This window comes from Opisthorchis viverrini (genome assembly GCF_000715545.1).
Source record: "Opisthorchis viverrini unplaced genomic scaffold opera_v5_509, whole genome shotgun sequence".
In the NCBI taxonomy this organism is placed as follows: Eukaryota; Metazoa; Platyhelminthes; class Trematoda; order Opisthorchiida; family Opisthorchiidae; genus Opisthorchis; species Opisthorchis viverrini.
Window position 1 is genome coordinate 61977 of NW_008752168.1, and position 11507 is coordinate 73483.

Below are 11507 nucleotides of genomic sequence, written 5' to 3' on the forward strand. Positions count from 1 at the left end.
GCAGAGCGGAATAGAGACAAACCAATATTAGTGGGATCCATTAAATCTGACGTGGAAAACCGCTTGTTCTGGCATTAAACTACGTAACATTTGTCAGAAATAAGTTCGCGAGATTGGTTGGCTAGATGCTGCATCACTTGTGTTCGCCTCTAGTATAAACCAGCCGAATTATTTGTGGAGGCTTGTTAGATCACTTGACAGTACGAAGCTGTGTTTGAGTTGTTGCATTGTCGCTCTAGACAGTTTAGGTCGATTTCCGGCGATATTACAGTCCGGATGCTTTGGCCGTTTCAAAGATTGTATTGATGGGAGCAGAAATGATGTTCCGAATAATTTCAGTCAGCCGTTCTAGAAAACGCTTTTGTGAATGCATTAAGGTCATATAATTCCACTAGTACGCTTAGCAAAAATTGGACTGGTTGATGCAGGTGGAGTTAATTCTTGCTGCAAAGCTTTTCTTTTTTCTTGGACTTCTATGATCCACCAAGTGCTAAAGAGTTGGAACTGAAAAATACCTGCGAAACTGTCGGCGGTTTTGGCGCACACATTTAAAGTGTGTGTGACATTTGCGCTTATTGTTACATGTCCTCAGTCTACCTGGCGAAATGTTCCTGGAGAGGGCTGTAATTGTGACAACCTTACTAAAACATATGATAAGTAGTTTTCTTGCGGAATGTTGTCTCGGAAGAAATAGGCACTGCAATCGAGCTACCCAAATTTCGGAGCGTTAGCCTATCTCTGTCAGTATTATTAAGTTTTGACCTTATAGTGCATCGATTCTATGAAGAATTTTACCGACGATCAGAGTGGTCACATATGCAGCTGCTGATTTTATCGACAGGGCATTATGAAACAACTTCCGCAACCCAAAAAAACGTCTTTTTCTAAGCCCTCAGGTTGTTGCGATGACAATTATAAAGTAATCCATGGGTCTGAGTTCATTATATCCTGAACTGCGTCAAAATAAACACAAGACATTTGAGCAAACACCTGTCGCTGCTGCATGTCGTATCTACTGGACCACATTTTCCAAATGGACGGTAGGAAATAGTTCACGCAAAGAGAATTTTGGTTTCAGTTGCGCTCTCGCAGCAGCCTATACTGAGCGCATGTGTGGTTTTGGCGGGAGTACTTGTTGTGGTACCGAGAGTAGGCGCAAATGAATGACCTGTACTACTGAGGACCTGAATGTCTCCTGTTGATTTGGTTGAAAAAGTGTTTCCGGTAATGTCAACGCCAATACGTGATGTCTAGCCCTACACAAATCAGGTCTTGTTGTCTAAACTGTGATGTCAGACAGTTCGCCGGTAACTAGTAAACGTGTCCATCTCATCTGCTACAGCTTTATATCTGTTAGTAGGAAAATGACTGTATATTTTTGGATTGCCGATTGCTGCTCCGAATCCTTGTGAATATCAGTATACCTGCTCTTACTTACCAAAGGGTTTCCGGATTTGCAGATTCGATAACTGATAGACTTACAGAAGAAGCAACTCCGAATGCTTGGCTAATCAAGACAGCCGTATGTAGTTATAGTAAGACGAACGATATTTGCACGCTAGTAAGCTAAGTTATGTGGGCCATCCAACCCCTGGTTGGGTTCAAGCCCCGGCGTAAAGCGCGTGCAAAAGCTTCCACAGCGTCACTCACTGGCGTCTGCTTATCTACAGATATTTTCCAACATTGCACTGCACGACGAAGTGCGACAATCACTAGAGAGTCCTCTGCGGCTCAGCACGTTACACGGGATTTTGGTAGTTCATCTATATTCTTGTAGCGCTTTTCTGCTTAAGGTCTCGGACATGGCAGGCAATTGCGAGCCCGATGTTTTCCTATTATGTGTGTGGCAAAAACTATATATGAATTGATCTAATCCATTCATATTACCACAAAGGCCTCTACATCCAACCCTGACACGATATCACCTTTGATTTTCACTGCGGATGCTCGCCCATACGATTGTGCGCTACGACCGGATGGGACCTTTTTGACATGTCACTTCGCTACATCCGTGTGATCAAACTGCACGTTCATCATCGTCATCATCATCATCATCGACAGCATGACATCAGTGTTCAACACCGATGCTTCGCTGCCGTACAACCATGGTTTATTTGAAAGCCTTATTTCAAAGAAAAGAGTAAAGGTGGACGGGGAAGGGACATAGTGCTGGCTTACCACAATTAATCCGAGGGGCTTACACCTCCGGACATTCACTCAGGCGATTTGGATAGAAACTGACAAAAAGAACGCCACTGACATCGGTTGGCAGCCATATCCTGTAGCGTCTCCAACCAGGCACAGTGAGGATCACGCGGTCCCCATTCTAAAAGGCGAGTAGCGCCGACAGCACCCTAGCGTTTCATGATCTCCTTCATACTCCTCTGCCAAGTCAAGGGTTGGCCACCACTCTGTCTACGCCACTCTGAATTGGGCATGGAAAACAGCGCTCTCTTTGGCAAACGATGGTTCGTCATACGCAACACATGTCACAATCAACGCAGCCTCTGGTGCTGGACACATTCTTCAACGGAAGTACCCGTTACACAACCGAAAACACGCTTTCTAACTGCCTCATTAAGGATTCGCCAACACCAACCCACACGAGCTATGGTTCTGAGACAACGATTGTCGAACATCTCAAGGCGTCTCAGGTCCGCTGCTCGAATAGGCCAAGTCTCACAGCCATACAACAAAACAGCCCGTACTGTAGCTTGATACACACGTCCCTTCAGATTCAGGGATAAACCATTCTGACGCCATAGGTGTCCCAAGTTATCAAACGCGACCCGAGCCTTGCAGATTCGTGCATTCACCTCATCTGTCACACTACAATCAGAACTAATACAACTTCCAAGATACGTAAAACGCTCCACAACTTCCCCAGATTTTAAGTGACGTGTTCAGTGACTTCACGTCCACGATCATGACCTTGCATTTTGTAGGTGCGAAGTGCATACCAAAGGACGGGATGACTTTGGCCAGTTAATACAAAAACACTTGCGCCTTCTTATCCTCTTCGAACATCAGTACGATGTCGTCTGCGTATTCTAGATCGACAAGGTTTTCTCCACAGGCTATCTGAACACCAGGATTTTGGAGACCCTCCAGCGTGCGTCTCATTATTTCATCGATCACAAAGTTAGAAAGGAATGGAGTGAGTGGGCATCCCTGAAGGACAATGTTTGCGTACGGAAGCTTTTGGAGAGCTACCCGTACACTCTCACAGGTCCGGAAGTTTGAGAATATAAAGAACGTATCATGTTTACAAACTTCCGGGGCATACCTTGGTGGGCAAGCGTCTCAAGAAGAACAGACCGATCAACCGAGTCGAATGTGCCTCGGAAATCCAGGAATACTAGAATCGTGGGTCGCTTATTCCTATGGCGTTGTTCTAGCACCTGACGCAGTGTGAAGATTTGGTCAACACAACCCCTAACAGGCCGGAATCCCGCTTGCTGCTCTCGAGTCATTATCTCACGAGCCGCCGTAAGGCGATGGAGCAAAATTGACGCCAACAGTCTCGTTACAACCGGGGTCAAGCTGATCCCCCCGTGGTTATCACATTTACTACGCACCCTTATTTAGAAAACGGGCACTATTACAGATTTTCCCCAGTTGCCCGGGACAGACTCTGTTTCCCAAATGCAAGCAAACAGATCGGGCAAGCGCTGACTGAGGACTTCATCCACATCTTTGAACAGTGCGGGTGGGAGATCATCCGGACCAAGAGCTCAGTGGCGCTTGAGAGAACATATGCAGTCGTAAATCTCCGAGGCTGTAGGTGGTTTTACGTTCACCGTCCAGGGTCCTACTTCACCTGTGGACTGTAGATGAGTGCCGGCTGGTGGCCATGACAGTTGTTGTTCGAAATATTCAGCCTACCGGTCAAGACGTTCTTCCTTATTTAAGATGGTCGTCCTATTCTAATGCTTGATGCCTTCACTCACAGGTGTTTTCTGAGGACCGGTCGCAAGGTTCAACTGAAATAATCTCCGGGCATTACCGGCTTCTGGGCCTCTTCCATTTCTTTGGCTGTCTCTGTCCACCATGCTTCACGATCGCACGCACACTTTCACTTGACGTCCAATAACTCTTGCCATCGGGTTATGTTTGGGACTGGCTGGGATATTTCTTTGAGGTTTGAGTAGTGTCAACGTTCGGTCTGATATCCAGTACTTGGGCGCACCTGGTTGGGTCGTGCCACAGGCAACGTTTCCAGCACTATGCAAACAGGCGGCGATTTCGTCTCAGTATGAGTTCACATCTGATGGTGGAGCATTCGGAAGAGACTGCAAATGCTTCTTGTAAGTCCGTCTGATATTCGTATCTGCCAGTCTTTCAGTTGATAGGCGACTTGTCTGCACCTTACGCGGCCCCGGGAAACATAGGGCGAAGCGACTCCGGAAGAGTGCATGGTCAGAATCCACAAATGTGTTCCAAAACGACCGGCAGTCGGGTATTGATCCACGCCACCGGTAACTGATGGCAATGTGGTCGATTTGAGTTTGTGGCCGGCCTGCCGACCGAGAACGCCAAGTAGCCAGACGATTTCGGCTATTTCGATAGTTGGTACTACATAAAAACAGCCTGCTATCAGCCCACAGCTGAAGCAATCGTTCCCCATTGTCCGCACGTACCGAGTCCAGTCCATGTCGACCTCCCAATTGAGTCTCAGATGCACTAAGCCTGCCCACTTGCGCATTCATATCTCCGGCAACCACCACAATGAGCTTTTAGCTCGCCGCAGCAGGGCATTCACGGCGTCGTAAAACCTGTCTTTGACGGCGTCAGAGCTACAGTCAGTTGGGGCATGGGCAGATACGATAAACATACATCTATCAACTAGCCGCTTGTGAGACTCCTTCACAGACGTTGCGAGACGAACCGAACTGAGGCGACTATCAACAGGTATCCAGTCAAGTAAGGATGTTTGCGCCCGGTGACTTAGCCCAATGCCAACCCCTGCACATCCTACTGCGGCAGCCTCTGGATCACCAGAAATGCCCAGCCGGAAGCGAGTGGACACTGACGGGGCGGTTAACTCAATCACTGTGCTTGCATCTTGAATTCTTGTTTCTCATACACAGCACAAACAGCACAAAACACAGCTGATACACAGCACAACAAAACAGTGAGCCAACATTCTGCTCATCTTGTGCTGTTGTGTAGATCCTGACTCTGAAATTCGCCCGTCAGTAACCGGATTATGCTCATTTTGAATCCCCGGACGTGGAATACTGAAGTCTGTTTTGTAACTTTCATGGGTTTCTGTAAACTGTCCCAGACAATTTTCAACACAGTCAGTGTAACTAAGATACTGCTCAGAAGGTGAGGAAAGAGTATGGTTGTAGTGACGCTTGATGAAAATTTACGGTTTGTCTCAAGGGTTGTTTAAACGAGACCCTGAAAGTTAGTCAAGCAAATATACTTTTTGAAAAACCTGCATCTTCAAATTGAAACTGCGATTATAGACTTTGAGTTCTTTTAATATAAAGCTCGTAATTTACAGGGATTATTTCGGAAACTGCGGGGTTTTTTGTCTTGTAGTCGAGGATTATCCAGAAGGATTCAGGACGACACGCAAGAATTTCCAGGTCTTACGGAGAAGTGCACGTTCTTGTTTAGTAGCTTGTATTGACTTGATCCGTGTTTCTTATTCAATGGGTTTGCAGCCAATAGCTTTTTTTTCCTCAACGGTTTTCAAAATCTTTACCTTTTAAATCATTTCATATCATTTTAAGTACTGCTAAAAATTAGAGTTTGGCTACGCTATTTTTATCCCATGTGACCTGGCCACCAACAACGACTTTAAGATCTTACCGACATAGACAGCGATCTCTCGTTCCTCAAAAAGGAATTCTCTCGCATACGCCTTTATTATAATATAGCTGCAGAACATTTACGCCAAGCAGTTTAGCTCAGCACACAATACTGGGCGATGTACCAACCAAGGGCCCGCAACTGCAACAAAATAATTCTCCGATTTAATGTGAAAATTTGATGTAGACTGCTGATTCTTAGGTGTTCATCGTTCCCGACAAAACTGGAAAGTGATGTCTAACCAATACATTGGCACACATTTTATTTTTTTGAACAACAAACCTCTAACCGATTACGCGAGTCCAATGAAGTGCTTTCCGATCAATCAGTTTTGTAATTCGATTGAGTATGTTGGTATTATATTGGATGAGGTCGGTTGAGCGACGGTGCCGGATAGTCTGTTTTCACACAATAAAGTGCATAGAACGGACGGAACCCACATGAAGTTGGTCGAGGTTTTGTGCGAAATTCGAATAAATTTGTTCTAGAAGTGGTGAGTTTAGGGATTTGGTTCGACGCACCGACCGACAAACACGAAAGCGGTATCTTACAGTTCGGAGCCAGAAAGTAATTCGTGTATCCTTTGCTTATGTGTACAACTCAATTGTTGCGAGAGAAAAAGCACCAGTTGGTCTTGATCGAAAACCAGTTCGGAGAATAAGTTATACTGGTCAAAAGACTTCACGGAATACTGGCTGAATATTTTGTTATTATATTTTTCAGATGTTGTACTTCAAGGAATCCGTTCAATATTCTAATTGGCACGACATTCGATAAACCACAATTTATACCTTAGAATGAAACAAACTATTTGGTTAGTGAAAAGAACATCGGACAAAAATTCGATAAACTTTTTTGTTATCACCATCTTATTTTGCTACTGACGGAATATTGCCAAGCAAAACACAATAGTTGTACGCATTTGCTGGATAGTGAAATAAACTACACGTGTTGTGCGCTGTCAAAAATCGAGTCAAATTATCAAAGGATCATTTAAAATCAATGGGTACACATACAGGTGTGACGCGACGTGTATCCAAAAATATCGGTTGGTTCAATCATGAACATACTGGAGCAATCTAGCTTCTCAATTTTCTTACGAACTTCGCGTGAACAATGATTTTCCCATATCTTTCAGCAAACGGTTTCACGATAGTTTGCCCATCATATCGGTCTTACAATCACTCGGTTCAAATGTGTAACCTCACAGACACATGAAATTCACCTCATCTTCGTTATATGGTCCCGAAAGGAGGCTGATCTTAGCCCAGATAAATTTCCTACGATGGTTTATGCTTATCAGAGAATACCCAAGAACGACGGCAAAAGTCATTGGATATCGAGAGGTTTCCAGCAACCATACAAGCATCGTTACCGCTGAAACCTATCTACTGATCAGCTACATAGTTACTTAAGAATTATCAGAGGTGAATCCATTTTTAACTGAAATAAGACTGTGTTGTGTGAAAGGTGAGTCTGTGTGATGACCACATCTTCGAGCCTTACAGGGCGTGTGATAATTTACACGTCTGTCCTCTAATGATCATTTCGGTGCCATAGGCCGCGCTGCATAACAAACTGGGATTCTGGTAAAATTGAACCTTCCGACGGAATGATGAGTTGAATGAATATGGACAGCGCGAGTAATCATAGTACACAGCAAACAAATTTGTTCATAATGATACTGCCAGGGGACGCATAAATGTTCCTGGCTGGTCAAATAACCAAGCTCGTTTATTTTTCAATGGTTTCATTATTTCACTCATTTCACTGCGGAGCGTTTTTCATTTCACGCATCCTGTTTGTGCAAAAATACTTTCGAAATGGACTCATCCGGTCAGGTGGAATGTGCCGGCAGGAAGACTGGTATACCTGTGGTTTCATTCAAAGGCGATGGAGGAAGTATTGTGTTGATTATAGCTTGAATTCCAGAGTACCGTATATTCTGAAAGCGTTGCATGCCTTATCAGGATAAACTAAGCAACACACGCCTCTCACCGAACTAGTAGCAGTGAGGAGTACAGCTGTTCTAATTGCAGATTACACTACTGACTGGTCACTGAGTAGCCAGATGCAGTTAAAGTGGGGAGCTTCGAGGAGCATTTCACGCTGTTACTAAGGTGTGTACCAACCGCCCTTTGATCAACTTCATCTGGTTCATCGCTGAGCAAAGAGGGTGACAGGAGGTAAACTGTCCGCTGGAATACAGATTACACCGTCTAGTCAGAATATGCTTTGAAATTCGCCTAGTTGATGTGGAAGGGAATACCAAACGTGGCCCAGGAAAATTCGACGTACCTCGGCAGTGCTGACCTGATGATCCCATCAGGTCACGCAGAATTTGGAACACAGCGGTCACTCTTCCAATTTACAGTGTGGGGCACATAGAGCCGTAACGCCATACATTCCATCCTTGAAAGCCAAGTCGATATCACGTCGACGTCATATATGGGGGAGTATGGAAACACTTACCTGCGCTCTTCTCTGCGAAAACCCATTTCGTTTTTCCAAAGTTCGCTGGATCTACTTTAACTGTCCAAGTAGACAAATTCGTAAACCATACTTTGATTTTGGTTCAATCCCACTTGTAGAAGCATTTTCCACTCTACAGGTGTAGTGCACTTGTCAAACCATAGTGCAGGATTCCATTTCAAGGAGGACTATGAACTCTGACATTTTGGCTTCCCCGAGGATCGCGGAAGGGCACCTGGCATGCCTATGCACAAACTGTTGTAAATTGGACTTCATTAAACTCCCTAGTAGGCTACACAGATAAATAGAACAGGCGCAATGAGGAAAAATCTCACGTTAGTAAGCTGATAAAGGTTATATAAGAGTTTCATTTCAGTTGAAACTTAGTCCACTGATCAGCAGAACTTAACACAAAGTCATCCGGGGATACGACATCATCATCATCATCAAAAGGAATTCAGTGTGAAACAGGTCCCAACCGCTAAGACAATTCTATGTATATTTTAGTATTGTAGGCGATTCTTTCCCCTTTCCTCCTTGAATTCTGAGACTAAAATATTACTATGTTAGCGCGTGTTCGTGCCCAGATATTAGGCAGACATGAATGGAGGAACGTATAGGACTTCTGGAACACTTACAACAGTTCTGAATGAATTTCGTGCATAATCCAAATGAAGTGTGACGAACTTAGTCCGTGTGCGTCATCCGGGATACGACATCATCATCATCATCAAAAGGAATTCAGTGTGAAACAGGTCCCAACCGCTAAGACAATTCTATGTATATTTTAGTATTGTAGGCGATTCTTTCCCCTTTCCTCCTTGAATTCTGAGACTAAAATATTACTATGTTAGCGCGTGTTCGTGCCCAGATATTAGGCAGACATGAATGGAGGAACGTATAGGACTTCTGGAACACTTACAACAGTTCTGAATGAATTTCGTGCATAATCCAAATGAAGTGTGACGAACTTAGTCCGTGTGCCTAAAAGACGAGGGGATGGGATTTGAAGGAGGTCAAAATACACCATGCTAAACAAAAAAAGAAGATACTCGTGGGTTGCCAGGAAGAAGGAAAAGCATGCTGCGTACAAGCGCCCCGAAATAAGTTAAAAAATGTGATGAACATGATTGATCCCCATAAAGACAACCAATGGACTAAAAATATTCACACGCTCATTCCTCCTGTTTTGATATTCCATATGATTCACATATACGCCAGTTCGAATACACACGTGCCATTTGTTAACCTCATCAGAATTCTGAATTCATAGATTTTATGGTTATCCCCATAGACGTTCAGAAAATAATTCTCAAAGGAAACTATTAAAAACAATGAAGTGATGATACACAATGAAGTGGACAGAAAACGTTAGACGCAGGACAAAATTACAATACGCCTTCAAAATAAAATGCACATTCAAGAAGGGCGGGTAGCTCGAAAATTGGAAAAATGCGCTCGGAAGACGAATACACTAGTGGTTTATTTGGACTCGAAGTCCAGCCTAAGGAAAATAGGCGATGACCACTACAGCTGTGCTAAGAGATATGGTCTTTCGCGATAGGCAGCGAAACATCGGCACCCGGACAATACTGATGTTGCAGCAAACATTCTCAAAAGATATACAAACACCACACAACCCACGGTCGAAAAAGCGGACAAACTATTCTTTGAATACAAGATTACTGTCGGAATGTTCAGATTCATCTTCATGAGTTTCCAGTTTGTGGGGTTTGGATGCAATGTGCCAAATGGGGAGGGCAGACAAGTCTGTAGCACTCAAGTACATTAGAACGTTGGATTTTCTTCGTCATTCACAAAATAAAAAACCGTAATTCACGCGCTTCGTACAACCGTGGGTTCCTATTTCACATTTTCGTGTAACTTACATTTTCCCGGAACGCTAGTATTGTGCCCTTTTTGTCGGGTTATTTTGTGGGAGTTTACAACCTCACACACCCTCTATGACTGTAATGGCCTGACAAGTCAGGTTGTTATCAAGCCATCCACGAGCGTATCATGGTTGAAACCTAAATCCTCCCAGTTCGTTTCGGATATCTTTAGCATGTATTGACCGCATGTAACGACTAACATGATTCTGCTTTAGAAGTCTCATCAAATCGTCACAACGATATTCGTCTTAATGTGCAGGAGCGCTTGCAGAACGTAGGCCAAATGACCATGGTCTAAAACAAATTGGCGCATTTTGACTGCCAACCGCAATCGCAGGGTGTATAAGGAGTCCAACAGCACCAGCCTGATTAGAGGAGCTCTACGTAACTGGTGATAGGCACGTATAAATCATACTACTCAAAAACACTGAAATTTTGCGAGATATTTGTGTGAATTATGTACTGATAAATTGCTGAATAAAGCGCAAATTCAAATTTACGAGGAACGGAACGATTCCCATGCAATTAATTTTGGTCTTTACTGTGTGGGCGTTGCACATCGCAGTCAAGAATGGCAAACAACGCCCTGTTAGCAGGTGGCTCGAACATAGGACAACTGAGATCGGGAGACGGATAGTCTAGTGGTTGATCTGGAGTCGATGTCCAGCCTACGGATAATAGGCAGTGATCACTTAAGTTGTGCGCTGAACGCCGCCTTTGTCTTGCCAGCAGGAACGTCCAGGAAGGGCACAAATGGAGTTATTATTATTATTATTGTTATTATTATTATTATTATTGTTATTATTATTATTATTATTGTTATTATTATTATTATTATTGTTATTATTATTATTATTATTGTTATTATTATTATTATTATTGTTATTATTATTATTATTATTGTTATTATTATTATTATTATTGTTATTATTATTATTATTATTGTTATTATTATTATTATTATTGTTATTATTATTATTATTATTGTTATTATTATTATTATTATTGTTATTATTATTATTATTATTGTTATTATTATTATTATTATTGTTATTATTATTATTATTATTGTTATTATTATTATTATTATTGTTATTATTATTATTATTATTGTTATTATTATTATTATTATTGTTATTATTATTATTATTATTGTTATTATTATTATTATTATTGTTATTATTATTATTATTATTGTTATTATTATTATTATTATTGTTATTATTATTATTATTATTGTTATTATTATTATTATCATTATTATTATTATTATTGTCATTATTATTATTATTATTATTATTATTATTATTATTATTAGTA